This window comes from Schistocerca americana, chromosome 11 (genome assembly GCF_021461395.2).
Source record: "Schistocerca americana isolate TAMUIC-IGC-003095 chromosome 11, iqSchAmer2.1, whole genome shotgun sequence".
Lineage (NCBI taxonomy): Eukaryota > Metazoa > Arthropoda > Insecta > Orthoptera > Acrididae > Schistocerca > Schistocerca americana.
In genome coordinates, this window is record NC_060129.1 from 173,491,533 (window position 1) to 173,511,484 (window position 19,952).

Consider the following 19,952-nt stretch of genomic DNA (forward strand, 5'->3'; position numbering starts at 1 on the left):
AGGGGGACCAAGAGATGAATACACTAAGCAGATTCAGAAGGATGTAGGCTGCAGTAGGTACTGGGAGATGAAGAAGCTTGCACAGGATAGAGTAGCATGGAGAGCTGCATCAAACCAGTCTCAGGACTAAAGACCACAATTTTTATTGTTCTGCCTAACACACTCTTCCTCAAATCATATATGCGGATGATATCAACCTCACTGTTCAACGCACTAATTTTGCAGAAGCAGAGAATTTCCTCAACCAAGACCTTATACTCCTGGGTGAATAAGAAATGGTGTTTGAAACCGAACCCTCACAAAAGTAAGGTATCTATTCACATGGACAATAGGCTCTCAAATTACAAACCAAAAGTCAGTTTTAGACACGATCGAGAACCTGTTCATAATTCACCGCCTGTGGCGGAGTGGTTGCACGACAATAACATCTCTGTAATGGACTGGCCTGCACAGAGTCCTGACCTGAATCCTATAGAACTCCTTTCTGATGTTTTGGAACGCCAGCTTCGTGCCAGGCCTCACCGATCGACATAAATACCTCTCGTCAGTGCAGCACTCCGTGAAGAATGGGCCGCCATTCCGCAAGAAACCTTCCAGCACCTGATTGAACGCATACCTGCAAGAATGGAAGCTGTCATCAAGGCTAAGGGTGGGCCAATACCATAGTGAATTCCAGCATTATCGATAGAGGGCGCCACCTAGGTGTCCGGATACTTTTGATCACATATTGTACGTATCAATACGAGGCAGGTATGCACTATGACTTGCAATTCCGGCGGTAAGCAATGAGTCACATCGCATGTAACATACCGCTGCTGCAGTACTAAGGTTTGTTCACTTAAAAGAAGTAGCTGGGATGCCTTACTGAACATCCTAAGCACACCTTTAATTTGTTCACCTCGCAATAAGATAATAGTTGTAGTTTCGGTAAACTATTGTTTCTCAATGCGAAATTTTGGAAGTGAAACACAGATTGGTGAAACAGGTAAACAGCGTTGAACACCAGAATTTCTTACATACAAGAGTAGAAGTTATGGATTTTAAAATGAAATACTTAATACCAGTTCTGAGGAAATATACAGATTATTGAGACTGTAGTTGTACTGTTCAAATGACCTGCCAGGTTAGTTCAGAGCACTAATGCGCTGCTTCCTGGACTCGGGTAAGCGTGCTGTCCCCGAATCGATTCCGCCCGGTGGACTAATAACGAGGGCTGGTGTGCCGGCCCGACTGGATGTGGTTTTTAGGCGGTTTTCCACATCCTACTAGGTGAATACTGGGCTGATCCCACATTCCACCTCAGTTACATGGCTCGCAGACATCTGAACACATTCGCACTATTCCATTGATTACACTAGACGCAGGCAGTTGTGGTACACACATCCTGTCCCCGAATCGATTCTGCCTGGTGGACTAATAACGAGGGCTGGTGTGCCGGCCAGCCTGGATGTGGTTTTTAGGCGGTTTTCCACATCCTACTAGGTGAATACTGGGCTGATCCCACATTCCACCTCAGTTACATGGCTTGCAGACATCTGAACACATTCGCACTATTCCATTGATTACACTAGACGCAGACAGTTGGGGTACACACATTCTGTCCCCGAATCAATTCTGCCCGGTGGACTAATAACGAGGGCTGGTGTGCCGGCCAGCCTGGATGTGGTTTTTAGGCGATTTTCCACATCCTACTAGGTGAATATTGAGCTGATCCCACATTCCACCTCAGTTACATGGCTCGCAGACATCTGAACACATTCGCACTATTCCATTGATTACACTAGACGCAGACAGTTGGGGTACACACATTCTGTCCCCGAATCGATTCTGCCCGGTGGACTAATAACGAGGGCTGGTGTGCCGGCCAGCCTGGATGTGGTTTTTAGGCGCTTTTCCACATCCTACTAGGTGAATACTGGGCTGATCCCACATTCCACCTCAGTTACATGGCTCGCAGACATCTGAACACATTCGCACTATTCAATTGATTACACTAGACGCAGACAGTTGGGGTACACACATTCTGTCCTCGAATCGATTCTGCCCGGTGGACTAATAACGAGGGCTGGTGTGCCGGCCAGACTGGATGTGGTTTTTAGGCGGTTTTCCACATCCAACTAGGTGAATACTGGGCTGATCCCACATTCCACCTCAGTTACATGGCTCGCAGACATCTGAACACATTCGCACTATTCCATGGATTACACTGGACACAGACAGCTGAGGTACACACATTCTGTCCCCGAAACGATTCTGCCCTTAAAATTAACATGCCACATCCAATTAACCATAATAGCAGACCCTGCAAGTCGGGATTAATGCTTGGAAAGAGAGTTGTGTTGTTCAAATGGAAAGTCAGTTTTACAAGTGGAAGTGCTATTGATGAATTGCAAGTATGTGAAGGATTTTCAACCACTTCAAGAACAGGTTGTTAAAGGTAAGAGTGTGTTGTCTGAAGGAAATTGTCTCTGTCTGAGGTAAAAAGTACACTCCTGGAAATGGAAAAAAGAACACATTGACACCGGTGTGTCAGACCCACCATACTTGCTCCGGACACTGCGAGAGGTCTGTACAAGCAATGATCACATGCACGGCACAGTGGACACACCAGGAACCGCGGTGTTGGCCGTCAAATGGCGCTAGCTGCGCAGCATTTGTGCACCGCCGCCGTCAGTGTCAGCCAGTTTGCCGTGGCATACGGAGCTCCATCGCAGTCTTTAACACTGGTAGCATGCCACGACAGCGTGGACGTGAACCGTATGTGCAGTTGACGGACTTTGAGCGAGGGCGTATAGTGGGCACGCGGGAGGCCGGGTGGACGTACCGTCGAATTGCTCAATACGTGGGGCGTGAGGTCTCCACAGTACATCGATGTTGTCGCCAGTGGTCGGCGGAAGGTGCACGTGCCCGTCGACCTGGGACCGGACCGCAGCGACGCACGGATGCACGCCAAGACCGTAGGATCCTACGCAGTGCCGTAGGGGACCGCACCGCCACTTCCCAGCAAATTAGGGACACTGTTGCTCCTGGGGTAACGGCGAGGACCATTCGCAACAGTCTCCATGAAGCTGGGCTACGGTCCCGCACACCGTTGGGCCGGCTTCCGCTCACGCCCCAACGTCGTGCAGCCCGCCTCCAGTGGTGTCGCGACAGGCGTGAATGGAGGGACGAATGGAGACGTGTCGTCTTCAGTGATGAGAGTCGCTTCTGCCTTGGTGCCAATGATGGTCGTATGCGTGTTTGGCGCCGGGCAGGTGAGCGCCACAATCAGGACTGCATACGACCGCGGCACACAGGGCCAACACCCGGCATCATGGTGTGGGGAGCGATCTCCTACACTGGCCGTACACCACTGGTGATCGTCGAGGGGACACTGAATAGTGCACGGTACATCCAAACCGTCATCGGACCCATCGTTCTACCATTCCTAGACCGGCAAGGGAACTTGCTGTTCCAACAGGACAATGCACGTCCGCATGTATTCCGTGCCACCCAACGTGCTCTAGAAGGTGTAAGTCAACTACCCTGGCCAGCAAGATCTCCGGATCTGTCCGCCATTGAGCATGTTTGGGACTGGATGAAGCGTCGTCTCACGCGGTCTGCACGTCCAGCACGAACGCTGGTCCAACTGAGGCGCCAGGTGGAAATGGCATGGCAAGCCGTTCCACAGGACTACATCCAGCATCTCTACGATCGTATCCATGGGAGAATAGCAGCCTGCATTGCTGCGAAAGGTGGATATACACTGTACTAGTGCCGACATTGTGCATGCTCTGTTGCCTGTGTCTATGTGCCTGTGGTTCTGTCAGTGTGATCATGTGATGTATCTGACCCCAGGAATGTGTCAATAAAGTTTCTCCTTCCTGGGACAATGAATTCACGGTGTTCTTATTTCAATTTCCAGGAGTGTATTTTTGTGTAGATTTTCCTTTCATGGTCACCTGTGCGGTGATGTAGGTTTGTTAGCAGAGTTATTTGTGAAGTGTAACACTGGATGCAAGAATGCTGAGGAGACGTTGTCCACTGAAGAAGGAGGCAGCTTACAAAGCACTCATTCGATCGACATTGCTCACCAGTGTAGAACATGTACCAGGTGGGACTGGTAGAGGAAATAGAGAACATCCAGAGAAGAGGAGCGGATTTCGTTTCAGGTTAGCTTTAGAAAGTATAAGAACTGCAGTGACAGACGCTAAAAGAAAGCTACTCTGCATCACAGTATGGTTTGATGTTAAAATATCAGTGACAGGCATTCCCAGAAGAATCAGCCAACATATTCGTTCCTCCTACGTACATCTCGCTAAAACACCATGATGATAAAATTAGACAGCTTCGAACGCACCCGGAGGCTTCTGGAACGGGAAAGTGGTAGTGATAACAAAGTAACGTACCCTTCGCCTTGCACAACAAGGTAGTTTTTTTTTAAATTATTGATACAATACAATACAATGATGATTATACAAAATAACCCACCACCTAAACTAATTAGTGGGACTTTAATTATTACAATGACAAATGCAGCTTATACTTTAATTGGTGTCTGTCTATTAATCTACTCTAAATGCTAGTCCATTCTGCAGCGTTACAGGTGCGCCAGTTGTACTACAAACCTACTTTTCCTGGTCTGCCCACCGATCTAACCCCAGTGGTCGTGCCCCTGACACTGGTGTGATGAAATTACTTTGAGTCGCTGCAGTGTTAGTATTGTTAGTTTATATCTACATTCTAATTTATACTTCTAATACCTAGTATCTTAGAGGTGTGCTCGAACGGTCTATGCAAAAATACACTACTGGCCATTAAAATTCCTACACCACGAAGATGGCCGGCCGCTGGTGGCCGAGCGGTTCTAGCGCTACAGCCTGGAACCGCGCGACCGCTACGGTCGCAGGTTCGAATCCTGCTTCGGGCATGGATGTGTGTGTTGTCCTTAGGTTAGTTAGGTTTAAGTAGTTCTAAGTTCTAGGGGACTTATGACCTCAGCAGTTGAGTCCCATAGTGCTCAGAGCCATTTGAACCATTTGACATTGCTGCTCGCGTTTGTCGAGATACAATGACTGTTAGCACAATATGGAATTGGTGGGTTCAGGAGGGTAATACGGAACGCCGTGCTGGATCCCAACGGCCTCGTATCACTAACAGTCGAGATGACAGGCATCTTATTCACACGGCTGTAACGGATCGTGCAGTCACGTCTCGATCCCTGAGTCAACAGATGAGGACGTTTGCAAGACAACAACCATCTGCACGAACAGTTCGACGACGTTTGCAGCAACTTGGACTATCAGGTCGGAGACCGTGGCTGCGGTTACCCTTGAAGCCGCACCACAGACAGGAGCGCCTGCGATGGTGTACTCGACGACCAACCTGGGCAAAACATTTTTTCGGATGAATCCAGGTTCTGTTTACAGCATCATGATGGTCGCATCCGTGTTTGGCGACATCGTGGTGGACGCACATTGGAAGTGTGTATTCGTCATCGCCATACTGGCGTATCAGCCGGCGTGATGGTATGGGCTGCCACTGGTTATACGTCTCGGTCACCTCTTGTTCGCATTGACGGCACTTTGAACAGTGGACGTTACATTTCAGATGTGTTACGACCCGTGGCTCTACCCTTCATTCGATCCCTGCGAAACCCTACATTTCAGCAGGATAATGCACGCCCGCATGTTACAGGTCCTGTACGGGCCTTTCTGGATACAGAAAATGTTCGACTGTTGCCCTGGCCAGCACATTCTCCAGATCTCTCACCAATTGAAAACGTCTGGTCAATGGTGGCCGAGCAACTGGCTCGTCACAATACGCCAGTCACTACTCTTGATGAACTGTGGTATCGTGTTGAAGCTGCATGGGCAGCTGTACCTGTACACGCCATCCAAACTCTGTTTGACTCAATACCCAGGTGTATCAAGGACGTTATTACGGCCAGAGGTGGTTGTTGTGGGTACTGATTTCTCAGGATCTATGCACCCAAATTACGTGAAAATGTAATCACATGTTACTTCTAGTACAATATATTTGTCCAATGAATACTCGTTTATCATCTGCATTTCTTCTTGGTGTAGCAATTTTGATGGCCAGTAGTGCAAAAACTATTTACGTGTTTGGGACCGTTTATATTTTTCGACATAGTCTCCTTTTAGACTTATACACTTGGTCCAACGCTGTTTTAATTTGTTGATCCCTTCCGAATAATAGGAACTGTCCACATCTGCAAAATAGCTATTAGTTGCTCCAATCACCTCCTCGTTTGAATAAAATCTTCGTCCCGCCGTCCATTTCTCCAAATTGGGGAACAAATTGTAATCCGAGGGGGCCAATTCTGGAGAACAGGGGAGATGTGAAACGAGTTAGAATCCCATTTCCATTAATTTTGCGACCACAACTGCTGAGGAGTGCCCAGGTGCATTGTCGTGATGGAAAAGGAGTTTTTTGCCGCCCAGTCGCCGGCGTTTTTCTTGAAGTTCGGTTTTCAGGCGGTCCAATAACGAAGAATAATATGCACCTGTAATAGTTTTACCCTTTTCCAGATAGTCGATGAGGATCATCCCTTGCGAATCCCAAAAGACAGTCGCCATAACCTTTCCGCCCGAAGGACTGGTCTTCGCCTTTTTTCGTGCAGATTCTCCCTTGGCAAGCCATTGTTTAGATTGTTGTGTGGCCTCAGGAGTGTAGTGACACACACACACAGTGGTTACGGTTACTACAAGCCACACCATAAGTTGGGAAATGGGGCCAAATTTCTAGTAGTTTACTGTCGAGTTGAGATTTTGACAAATGTTTTATTCGTATCTTACAGGAACTATCAGTACGGCAATAAACAACCTTTCAAAACACGCCGCTAACGGCAATCAAGTAACTTATAGCAATACAACAATTTTTAAAAAATTTAAAAGAAGCACAGAAGCTAGCAGTACGGCAATAAACAACCTTTTAAAACACGCCGCTAACGGCAATCAAGTAATTTATAGCAATAGAACAATTTTAAAAAGTTTAAAGAACATTATTAAACAGGCTACTAAAGTAAATACAGAACTTTGTTAATAAGGTACGGTGAGGTAGTGAAGCTACCAACACCGCCGTTAAAAAAAAATTAAACAGGTCTCAGCAAACACACGATTAATGGCAATAAAGGAATGGAGGGATTTAAAAAAGTTTTTAAACAAAAGAGTCCTGTAATATCATTAGAACATAACAGATATGACGGACTCGTGTAAGCTGGCCACAAATCACCCACTCAGAGATGCTCAGGCCAGACAGAATACTGACCAATTCAAATACGCCCGTAAACACAATTGCCACTCTCAGGGCTGGTCACTGCACCGACTTTTAGCCAGCGAAAACTTGTTATAAGATGGCTTAACTTGCTGACAGAATTAGAGCTAACCTCGTGCAAGGAAACATTACACTACACAGAATGAGATTTTCAGTCTGCAGCGGAGTGACGCTGATATGAAACTTCCTGGCAGATTAAAACTGTGTGCCGGACCGAGACTCGAACTCGGGACCTTTGCCTTTCGCGGGCAAGTGCTCTACCAACTGAGCTACCCAAGCACGACTCCCGACCCGTCCTCACAGCTTTACTTCTGCCAGTACCTCGTCTCCTACCTTCCAAACTTTACAGAAGCTCTCCTGCGAACCTTGCAGAACTAGCACTCCTGAAAGAAAGGATATTGCGGAGACATGGCTTAGCCACAGCCTGGGGGATGTTTCCAGAATGAGATTTTCGCTCTGCAGCTAGTTCTGCAAGGCTCGCAGGAGAGCTTGTGTAAAGTTAGGAAGGTAGGAGACGAGGTGCTGGCAGAAGTAAAGCTGTGAGGACGGGGCGTGAGTCGTGCTTGGGTAGCTCAGTTGGTAGAGCACTTGCCCGCGTAAGGCAAAGGTCCCGAGTTCGAATCTCGGTCCGGCACACAGTTTTAATCTGCCAGGAAGTTTCATTACACCACACAGTCCTGAATCAGCGACCACACGATTAAGCAACAAGAAGCATCAATTTACTCATAACCCACGACAGAATAGCGAAACAATTAAACTGCCAAAACTACACCTCCCATCGGACAGTAACGAGAGGAGGAGCAAAGATCACAGTCTTCAATTACAACGGTGTTGGGGGACAGGAAACCCGGTCGCCCGAGGCCACAAGGCAGAAGAGACGCTGGTTACGCAAACTTATTACTTAATGATTAAACCTTCCACTAACTTAACTTGCAATTATGCTCGAACAGGCAGTACACCACCTCCGATGGCAAGGATCCACACATCCGACCGCGCACGCGTCGCCAGCGTACCCGACACGCCACGGTCACGCGACAACACGCTGTGCCACCGGAGTTCACGTCTCCTCTGCAACGTTGACGGGTAGTGACCGCTCCTTCACGTTAGGTGTGTCCTTTTTAAACCCCAGTGTTGAAACGGTGGACTTAAAGAAGCTTGTTAACGTACCACCGAGGTGAAATGAACAGCAACTACTCGTGGGGCGATTCTGTATTCAACCAACCCGCGGGAAGACACACGACCGACATACATCACGTGGCGACTCGGTACAGCCGACCACACCTGCTTCGCGCTGGAGAGCCACACTGCCCTCCCGTGTCCACCACACGAGGTTACAACCGGTCAAAGATCTCACTTCCTCCATAGCAGTTTCCCGGAAGCAAAAACGCAGATATCGATAGCAGAGGAAAAGACAACCAAGCAGCCACTTAATGACAGACAACATATCAAAGAAACATGTCAGGGGAAGAAAAGGAAAACCAATGCAATCTAAACACATGGTGTAGTACGAGTCGATACACGGCTCATATAGTAATGTATCTATCCACACTGACGAAACGACGCTTAAAGTCCTGCGGATTCTTCCTGAACAGTTGCAAACCCTCCCTGCAACACTTCACACGATTCCGTTTCTGGTCAAGCGTAAGCAATCACCGAACCCATCTTGCGGATAGCTTCCACATGTCCGAATATTTATGCAAAATATTACGTACCAGTTCATTCGAGATGCCCACAGCACTAGCAATCTCACGCACCTTCTGTCGTCCATCACCAGATCATGGATTTTATCAATGACTTCTGGAGTCGTAACCTCCACAGGGCGTCCAGCATCACTTGTGCCCACATGGCCACCCCGAAAATTTTGAAACCACTTACAGAACTGTTCCAATCGAAGGTGCAGAGTCACCGTAATGTTTATCAAGCTTCTCTTTAGTCTCCTGAGGCGATTTGCCTTTCATGAAGTACAGTATAATCACCACACGAAATTCTTCTTCGCCCATTTTTTAACAATCACTCGACTTTCTTGATTCACACGAATGCCAAACACAAGCAAGTAGACCAATATAGGTGAAACTTGGTGTGCACTCTTTCCAAAGATGCTACTAACATGACATCGATACACGCCGGTAGTGTCATCTCTCGGACTTTGCACGAACTTTTCAAACGCCCCTCGTAAATGGAAGTGCTATGATTTTTGATACACCTGCCTGCCTGATCCTGATCTCGTTCGTAACCGCTACGGGTCATTCCTCACGCCGGCGGGACTGCGCAGCTGCACCTCAGTCCTTGTCGGTTTTTTGTTCATTGACTATTATGGCTCGTAATGAATTCCCTCATGTTCTTACGTGATACCTCTCGTTTGCCAGTGTGTTTAGGACATGACAGGTATCGGCACAATAAGGTAGCTTGCAGAATATAGATGTACGTGCATATGGATCCTATATATGTGTTTGGTGCCATACTTGCATCTTCACTCGTTCGTCTCTCACCTCGCGCGGTTCTCGCTCTGACAGAAAGGAGGAAAAACCAAGGGAAAACAAACGAGTGTGTCTGCGGCAAGAGTAACATCTCTGACACGCGCGGCTTGTACGTTGATAAACAGCGGCGGGGAGCGCATCCGCGCATGCGCGCGCCGTCTGCTACGATCGGCGTTTGTTTGCGCGCGTCGCGTCTTTGATCCGCGACAGAGGGGCCGCCAAACAAAAGACGGTCGCAATAACATGGGGCCCGTGGCGGTTTAAAAGGCCGCGCAGCTTGCGCGTGTAAACCTGAGGCAGCAGGGCCCATTTAACTACTCGCTAGGGATGTGAGAAACCAGCTGCTTACAACCAATACCGCTATTCTGTTTCTGCATAACCGGTGCTTTTCGGTATTTGTTTGGTCCCTTTATAACAGGTTTGTATTTTTTTCTAATAACCGGATAAAGAAACCAGTACGTCAATTTGTCATAGCAGTGAGGCCAATTTTTTTGTTTTTTAAACTTCCTTAAAAAGGAGTCATATTTATTCGTGAAATTTCCTTTGCTTTGAAACACTGGCATATAAGAAAAAAATGTGAAAAGCGAGACGAGTTATTTTAAGAACAATGCTAACAGAAACAAGCAACAAACACATGATACAAGAATCGGTATAGCACTGATGAGACATAACGCACCTGTTGTCTTCTACTAGCCAGAAATCGTTCCGTATTTTTGTTGTGTTTTTTCTTTTTTTTTTGGCGAAGTAGCACAAAAATATTTACCAAGCGTGTCTTTTTAAGTAAGTACCGTTTTGAAATAGAAAGAAGACGTGCTAAGATATCTCAATAATTTTATTTTTACAAGAAAGCCTGTGCCTTAATTTACTTTTCTACACAATTTCCGTCAATATTGAGGCACTCGCGGTTCTAGGCGCGCAGTCCGGAACCGCGCGACTGCTACGGTCGCAGGTTCGAATCCTGCCTCGGGCATGGATGTGTGTGATGTCCTTAGGTTAGCTAGGTTTAAGTAGTTCTAGGTTCTAGGGGACTGATGACCACAGCTGTTAAGTCCCATAGTGCTCAGAGCCATTTGAGGCACTTGTCATAACTTTGTACCAGGTTTTGAATACCCTCCTCATAGAAGTCTGCCGGCTGACTTTGTAACCACTGCATCACCACTGTTTTGACTTCGTCATCGCCTTGAAGACGCTGGCCGCCCAGGTGTTTCTTCAAGTGCAGGAACAGATGGTAGTGACTGGGCGCAAGGTCGGGGCTGTACGGTGGATGATCTGGAGTTTCCTATCGAAAAGATGTGATGAGATCTTTGGTCCGATTCGCCACATGCGGACGGGCATTGTCTTGCAGCAAAACGATGCCCTTGCTCAACTTCCACGGACTGTTGCTTTGATTCTGGTGTGACATAGGCCACCCACGTTTCATCGCCCGTAACAATTTGGCTCGACAAATCATCACCGTCGTTGTGGTACCGCTCAAGGGAAGTCAATGGACTGTCTAAACGTTTGGTTTTGTGCACATCCGTCAACATTTTCGGTACCCAACGTGCGCACAATTTTCGGTAATTCAAGTGCACGGTCACAATGCCGTACAAAACACTACGAGAAACATTAGGTAAGTCATCCCGCAAGGAGGAAATCGTAAAGCGTCTGTTTTCTCCCACTTCCTGCACCAGACCTTCATTAACGACCGAAGGACGCCCACTCCGTTGTTCATCGTGCACATTTGTGCGGCCATCTTTAAATGCTCTCTCACCCACTTTCTTGCGATTCCATCACTCATAGTGTTTTCTCGGTAAACTGCACATATCTCACGATGAATTTCGATCGCTTTTAGGCCTTCAGCACTAAGAAATCTTATAACAGCCCGTACTTCACAGTCGGCGGGACTTGCGATTATCGTCAACAAGGAAGGATCAGACTATAATGGTATCAGTGCGTAGATTAAGGTACAGGCTTTAATGTAAAAATAAAATTATTGAGATATCTTAGCACGTCTTTTTTCAATTTCAAAACGGTACTTACTTAAAAAAAAAAAAAAAAAAACACGCCTCGTATCATTCTTAGGAAGTTCGGTGGCTTCAGATGGACTGGTATTGTCTTTGAATGATCTTGCGTCTTATGAAAGAAGTCGGCTTACAGATGTACACCTTATAGAACAACTATTTATAAACAGACTAGACAGTAAGTACTTGAGTATGGTCAACTAACTACAGCTGATAAATGATCTTCTTCCCCCGCTACCTTCAATGCTCATTTGAATTTTTTGAAAGAGCTCGTCTAGTTACGTCATCAAAACGTCAATTGTATACAAATTCCCATTAAAAAGAAATAAATTTGTTAGACTACAAAATGGGTTACCATTCGAAATAATTAAAAGTAAAGAACAGTATAAATTTTATACAAAATTTTATCATTTCTTTGCCATTCCCATCAAATAAAAATAGAAAAAGGAGATTAAGGCAACAGTAATAAACTGAAAACTCAACAATTCTTAGACTGTTTTTAATAAAAGTGGAAATTAGTTGATCTACTGACTATGTCTACATATTACGCCTTTACCCGTTTGTGGCCTATGGAAACAGACGACGTAACACAAAAAATAGATTTCTTCAACCTGATTTTTCATCTTTCGATACAATCCTCGATTATGATATGGTTTTTCAGGTGAGAAGAATAATGCTGATTTTTTTATAGTACTCAGCTCCTCAGTTACTTTTCGAAAAATGAGCAAACAATGCATGGACTAAGGTTTTTTTACCTACTTATTTTATTTCATGTTTTGATTCAAGACATTTTGAAACGTAGGCCTATAATGCAAAAGTTTGCGGGAGTCTAAGAATTTTCCAGTCTTTCTTCGATGTTCATCTACATCTACATCTACATGGATACTCTGCAAATCACATTTAAGTGCCTGGCATAGGGTTCATCGAACCACCTTCACAATTCTCTATTATTCCAATCTCGTACAGTGTGCGGCAAGAATGAACACACATATCTTTCCGCACGAGCTCTGATTTCCCTCATTTTATCGTGGAGGAGAAAGTTGGTGATCGGAATTTCGTGAAAAGATTCCGTCGCAACGAAAAACGCCTTTCTTTTAACGATTTCCAGCCCAAATCCTGTATCATTTCTGTGACACTCTCTCCCATATTTCGCGATAATACAAAACGTGCTGCATTTCTTTGAACTTTTTTGATGAACTCCGTCAGTCCTATCTGGTAAGGATCCCACACCGCGCAGCAGTATTCTAAAAGACGGACAAGCTAGTGTAGGCAGTCTCCTTAGTAGGTCTGTTACGTTTTCTAAGTGTTCTGCCAATAAAACGCAGTCTTTGGTTAGCCTTTGCATTTTGTTTCGATCTTCTGATGACTTTATTAATCGATAAAAGACAGCGTCATCTGCAAACAACCGAAGACGGCTTCTCAGATTGTCTCCCAAATCGCTTATAAAGATACGGAACAGCAAACGGCCTATAACACTACCTTGGGGAACGCCAGAAATCGCTTCTGTTTTACTCGATGACTTTCCGTCAGTTACTACGAAGTGTGAACTCTCTGACAGGAAATCACAAATCCAGTCACATAGCTGAGACGATATTCCACAAGCACGCAATTTCAATACGAGATGTTTATGTGGTACAGTGTCAAAAGCCTTCCGGATCCTGAAATACGGAATCGATCTGAAATCCCTTGTAAATAGTACTCAACACTTTATGTGAATAAAGAGGTAGTTGTGTTTCACAGGAACGATGTTTTCTAAATCCATGTTGACTGTGTGTCAATAGACAGTTTTCTTCGAGGTAATTCATAATGTTCGAAGACAATATATGTTCTAAAATCCAGCTACATATCGACGTTAACCATATGGGCCTGTAATTTAGTGGATTACTCCTACTACCTTTCTTGAATATTGGTGTGACACGGGATACTGCTGGAAATAGCTAGATTGCCAAATCCACCTCTCTTACATAACACTCTTAGCTCCCTCTAACACGCGAGATACTGACCCTGCAATATACTTTTGTGAAAGCATTCAAAACATCTTGAGAAGACAGATCTGTTTAAGAGGTTTAACCTCGCGTATTTGTAAGTGTAAATTCATTCAGGCTGTATCGCAGTAGTTGCTCATTTGTTTTGTTTCGAAGACAAGCATCCTTTCATTTAGTAGGCCAGTCTGTGAGGCTCCAGCTTTCGGCAAATATACACGGCTATAGAGCGGCAAGCTAGTGTTTGTCTTTTCCTCATAGTATACAGGGTGTCCCAAAAAGAATGACCCGACTTTAACTTGCAATAATATTGAGAAAAATGTCACTAGGCAACTGAAACAGCACTAGATGTAAGGCCGGTATTACACTATCAACTTTCTTTCTCCAATATCTTTGTCCAACATCTTTGTCAAAGATATTTGGTGGTGTAATAGGGACTCTGTGAAATGTCGTCCAATACTTGATCAAATCTTTGGCCTCGCTCTAGATTTGATCAAAGAAGTAGCTTGTCTTCTGTTCACTGCAATGTGACATGTTACCGCATGGAGCGCTAGCATCGCTGCAGCGTTCTGTCGTGTGTAGTGTTTTAATAAACATTGGCGGTAAATACAACTGGTGTGTTCCGATAACTACAAAATTAATAGAGATGTATGAAGCTGATGAGGCGCTTTACAACGTGAGGCACACTGAATACAAAAATAGATTTGGAAGATTGGAGACCTGACCTGACCCGACCTAACCTAAACTAACCCTCTCCTGTAGCAAGGAATCGGAGTGTCACAGTGAGCCTGTCTTCTGAAGATGTAGCAGTTCTTAAGTGAGTATTGTGCTTTGTGATATGAGGATACACTTCACTGAGCAAATACTGAAATGTATGCTCATCCATTCTTAAGTAATTGATGTACGACTTGACGTCTTCCACTGTAAGCTCACGTAACAAGTTTTGTTGAATGCTTTTATCGTGTCGTCATAAAACCCACGGCTTCATCCAGATTAGATTAGTTTTTCGTTCCATAGATCCGTGCTGAGGAGATCTTCGTGGATGTGGAACAAGCCAATATTTTTTTAAGCTGAAATAACAATAGTAATAGTATGAATAAATACAATAAATCATTTGTTTATATTAAAAATTTCCTCAGTGGAGTAGAAGGAGTTGGCCACTAGTGAATCTTTCAGGCTCCTTTAAAACTGATCTTTATTTGTAACTAAATTTTTTATGTTTGCTGGCAAATTATTGAAGATGCGTGTTCCTGAGTAGTGGACCCCTTTTTGAACTAAAGTAAGTGCTTTTAAGTCCTTGTGCAGATCATTTTTGTTCCTGGTATTGTATGTATGAACTGAGCTGTTTGTTTGAAAAAAAGAGATATATTATTTAGGACAAATTTCATTAAGGAGTAAATATACTGAGAGGCAGTAGTTAGTACACCCAGTTCTTTGAAGAGGTTTCTGTAGGACGTCCGTGAATTTACTCCACACGTAATACGTATTACACGCTTTTGTACTCTGAAAACTTTTGTTTGACTTGAAGAGTTGCCCCAAAAATATTATACCATATGACATTATGGAATGAAAGTAGGCAAAGTATGCAAGCTTTTTCATTTTTATGTTGCCTATGTCTGCTAACACTCGAGTTGCAAATACAGATTTGTTAAGGCGTTTCTACAGTTCTGTGGTGTGCTCCTCCCAACTGAATTTATTATCAAGTTGTAATCCCAGAAATTTAAGACTGTCAACCTCGTATTTACGGTTCCTTTTTGTTTCCCCACTTCGTTTCCGCATGTGCACACAATGCAATTGCGGTACGTGCAACCGCTGCGGTTAATAACAAGTTGTTGTCGGCCATCTTGAACTTTGACGAAAAATTTGATGACAGTGTAATACCCCTTCAAGCGCTACGTCAAAGATCTTTGTCAAATATATTTGACGGACTATTTGATCACATCTTTGATCAAATCTTTGACAAAGAAATTTGATAGTGTAATACCGGCCTAATCGGCATGGCCTAGAGTTTCATAAAAAATCCGCGCAATATGGCGTCCGCACAACAGAAGGTGTATTGTCGTATTGAATTTAGTCGTACTTAATCAGTGATTGCAGTTCAGCGGGCGTTTCATATTCGATTTCGTGTTAAGCCACCATCACCAAAGAATATTCGGCGGTGGTGTAAACAGTCTGAAGAAACATGGAGCCTCTGTAAAGGCAAAACTCCTGGCCGGCCACGCGTTCAAGAACAAACAGTGGAACAAATCCGACGAGCATTTGAGCGGAGCCCTCGCAAGTCTACGTGTCGTGCTGGCCGAGAACTTGCGTTGCTGCGTAGTTTAGCCCTCAAACCATACCGATTACAACTGGTACAAGCTCTTTGAGATACTGAAGTGAAGCGAGTGTACTTTAGCAATGCTATTCTAGAGGACATGACACTTTTATGTCACGGTTGCTATTCAGCGATGAGGCAACTTTCCATATTAGCGGTAAGGTTCACCGTCATAATGTGCGTATATCGGGGCTCGAAAAGCCTCATGAAACAATTGAACACTAACGTGACTCACCAGAAGTGAAAGTTTTTTGTACTGTTTCACAAAGCAAGGTTTATGGACCTTACTTTTTTGAGGAAGAAACCGTTACAGGACAAACATATCTTGCAATGCTACGCCGGCCCAAGTGGCCGTGCGGTTCCAGGCGCTACAGTCTGGAACCGCGAGACCGCTACGGTCGCAGGTTCGAATCCTGCCTCGGGCATGGATGTGTGTGATGTCCTTAGGTTTGTTAGGTTTAACTAGTTCTAAGTTCTAGGGGACTAATGACTTGAGAAGTTGAGTCCCATAGCGCTCAGAGCGATTTGAACATTTTTTTTTACAATGCTACGGAACTGGTTATTCCCACGACTTGACTGTGGCAATTTAATCTATCAGCAAGATGGAGCATCACCGCACTGGCACAACAACATGTGCAGTTTCCTCAGTGCCAACGTGCCTCAACTTTAGATAGGGCGTACAGGACTGCGAGACTAGGCTTTACACTCTTGGCCTCCTAGGTCCCGTGACTTAACACCATGTGATTTCCTCCTGTGGGGATATGTTAAACAGTGAGTTTACGTCCCTTCCTTACCTTGTGACACTGATGAACTAAAAACCATAATACCTGCTGCTGTAGTTTCAGTGACAGAAGACACCTTATGCTCAGTTTGAGATGAATTCACTGGCCGAAGTGGCCCTGCGGTTCTAGGCGCTGCTGTCTGGAACCGAGAGACCGCTACGGTCGCAGGTTAGAATTCTGCCTCGGGCGTGGATGTGTGTGATGTCCTTAGGTTTGTTAGGTTTAACTAGTTCTAAGTTCTAGGGGACTAACGAGCTCAGAAGTTGAGTCCCATAGTGCTCAGAGCTATTTCAACCATTTGAGATTAATTCGGCTGTCGGCTAGATGTCGTCCGTGCAGCCAGTGGGAGACATATTGAACATTTATGATGGATTTTTATAAACTTCTGTCTTTTCTGAGTAATTTAGTAAGCAATTTGTTGGTGTTAAGCCCTTCTTCCTAATAAATAGTTCTATTCAAAATCGGGTCATTCTTTTTGGGACACCCTGTGTTTCTAAAATTTCTTGGATGTTTCCGTTTAAGAGGTGTAAGCTCGCATTTTGTAATTGTAAATTAGGGCAGTCTGCAGAATTATGTGCCTAGAGGCGAATTAAGGACGAAAAAGAAACACAGTGACTTAATAACGAGATTTGGAAAATACTGGGTGATCAAAAACTCAATATACATTTGAAAACTGAATAAATAACGGAATAATGTAGATAGAGAGGTACAAATTGGAACACATGCTTGAAATGACATGGGGTTTTATTAGAACCAAAAAAATACTAACGTTCAAAAATTTCCAACAGATGGCGCTTCATCTGATCAGAATAGCAATAATTTGCGTAACAAAGTAAGAGAAAGGAAAGATGATGTTCTTTACATGTCCACCATCATTCGACAACAATAGCTGTAGTCGAGGAATAATGTTGTGAACAGCACTGTAAAGCATGTCCGGAGTTACGGTGAGGCATTGGCGTCGGATGTTGTCTTTCAGCATCCCTAGAGATGTCGGTCGATCACGATACACTTGCGACTTCGGGTAACCCCAAAGCCAATAATCGCACGGACTGAGGTCTGGGGACCTGGAAGGCCAAGCATGACGAAAGTGGCGGCTGAGCACACGATCATCACCAAACGACGCGCGCAAGAGATCTTTCACGCGTCTAGCAATATGGGGTGGAGCGCCATCCTGCATAAACATCGTACGTTCCAGCAGGTGTTTATCAGCCAGACTGGGGACGATGCGATTCTGTAACATAGCGGCGTACCTCTCACCCGTCACGGTAGCAGTATCGCTGTCCAGCGCCATCTGTCGGACATTTTGTGAACATTGTTTTTTTTCGGTACTAATAAAACCCCATGTCATTCCAAGCATGTGTGTCAATTTGTACCTCTCTATCTACATTATTCCGTGCTTTATTAAGTCTTCAAATGTATACTGACTTCTTGATCACCCTGTACTGAGGAAGCAGAGGATGTTGCACTCTCGGTTCTAAAGAGAACGCGCAAATGACAAGCAAAGGATAGTAGAGATTTGTTGCTTCTGTGAAAAGATCTACGCACGAAGGATATAACTACAATTACCGTCATACCTCATCAAAAGATCTATCAGAGAAACCGCGAAAATTCTGGCCGTATGTAAAATCGCTAAAAGGGGCTAAAGCGTCCATTCAGTCCCTTCTACGTCTACATCTACACGGTTACTCTGCAGATGACACTTAAGCGCCTGGCAGAGGGTTCATCCAACCATTTTCAGACTACATCTCTACCATTCCACTCTCGAATGGCGCGTGGGAAAAACGAACATCCAAATCTTTACGTTAGAGCTCTGATTTTTCTTATTTTATTATGATAATCACTTCTCCCTACGTAGGTGGGTGTGAACAAAATATTTACGCATTCGGAAGAGAAAGTTGGTGATTGAAATTTCGTATATAGATCTCGCCCCAAAGAAAACCGCCTTTGTTCCAGTGGCTGCCAGTCCAACTCGCGTATCATATCAGTGACACTCTCACCCCTATTGCGCGATAACACGAAACGAGCTGCCCTCCTTTGCACTTTTTCGATGTCCTCCGTCAATCCTACCTGGTAAGGATACCACACCGCGCAGCAATATTCCAGCAGAGGACGGACAAGTGTAATGTAGGCTGTCTCTTTAGTGGGTTTGTCGCATCTTCTAAGTGTCCTGCCAACAAAGTGCAGTCTTTGTTACGCCTTCCTCACAACATTATCTAAGTGCTCTCTCCAATTTAAGTTGCTCGTAATTGTAATTCCTAGGTATTTAGTCGAATTGAGACTCCTTAGATTTGTGCGATTTATCGTATACCCAAAATTTATCGGATTCCTTTTAGTACCTATGTGGATGATCTCGCACTTTTCTTTGTTTAGCGCCAATTGCCACTACTCGCACCATACATAAATTCTCTAGATCATTTTGTAATTGGAACTGATCGCCTGATGATTTTACTAGACGGTAAATTACAGTGTGATCTGCAAACACTCTAAGCGGCCTGCTCAGATTGTCACCTAGCTCATTTACGTAAATCAGGAACAGCAGAGGGCCTATGACACTACCTTGCGGAACGCCAGGTATCACTTCTGTTCTACTCGATGATTCACTGTCTATCACTACGAACTGTGATCTCTCCGAGAGGAAATCACGAATCCAGTCACACAACTGAGGCGATACTCCATATGCACGCAATTTGATTAATGGCCGCTTGTGAGGAACGGTGAGAAAAGCCTTCCGGAAATCTAGGAATATGGAATCGATCTGACATCCCTTGTCGACAACATTGATTACTTCATGGGAATAAAGAGCTAGCTGCGTTGCACAAGAACGATATTTTCTGAATCCGTGCTGGTTAAGTGTCAATAAGTCATTTTGTTCAAGGTGATTCATAATGTTCGAGTACAGTATATGCTCCAAAATCCTCTTGCAAATTGAGATCAGTGATATGCGTCTGTAATTCAATGGGTTACTCCTATTTCCTTTCTTGAGTATTGGTGTGACCTGTGCTACTTTCCAGTCTTTAGGAACAGACCTTTCGTCAAGTGAGCGGTTGTATATGATTGCTGAGAAAGGCGCTATAGTAAAGCATACTCTGACAGGAACCTGATTGGTATACCATCTGGACCGG

General features: G+C 44.7%; 1 protein-coding gene and 1 non-coding gene across 2 annotated transcripts in view; both read left to right on the top strand.

Annotated features, from left to right (window-relative positions):
* Positions 1-19,952, top strand: part of LOC124553489 (voltage-gated potassium channel subunit beta-2) — a 753,666-nt gene that overhangs the window by 268,755 nt on the left and 464,959 nt on the right. The window lies entirely within an intron of this gene.
* On the top strand, positions 7,836-7,910 carry Trnat-cgu. Its single transcript has one exon. It is a non-coding gene; the product is annotated as a tRNA-Thr (tRNA).